Source organism: Juglans regia, unplaced genomic scaffold, assembly GCF_001411555.2.
Source record: "Juglans regia cultivar Chandler unplaced genomic scaffold, Walnut 2.0 Scaffold_1596, whole genome shotgun sequence".
NCBI lineage: Eukaryota > Viridiplantae > Streptophyta > Magnoliopsida > Fagales > Juglandaceae > Juglans > Juglans regia.
Genome location: NW_023346570.1, coordinates 1 through 274, shown reverse-complemented (window position 1 = coordinate 274; position 274 = coordinate 1). Strand labels below are relative to the sequence as shown.

General features: G+C 48.9%; 1 pseudogene; it reads right to left on the bottom strand.

The window, feature by feature from the left end:
* Positions 1-186: 186 nt before the first annotated feature.
* LOC118345166 lies at positions 187-274 on the bottom strand (annotated as a pseudogene; the record flags this gene model as incomplete).

The following is a 274-nucleotide window of genomic DNA, read 5'->3' as shown; positions in this document are numbered from 1 at the left end:
AAACTAATTACTTAAAATTCATATAATCCTTGAGCGACATACTAGCGTCCTTCCGATCCCAATCCAAACGGAGATCTGATCCAAACCCATGGCTACGCGATGGGCAGGGCGAGATTTCCCGAAAAAGCCACTCCCGAGTGGTCCTTCTTGTCAATTTATCTCGCAAGGCGGAAAAAACAAAAACGAGGGGTGCAACACGAGGACTTCCCAGGAGGTCACCCATCCTAGTACTACTCTCGCCCAAGCACGCTTAACTGCGGAGTTCTGATGGGAT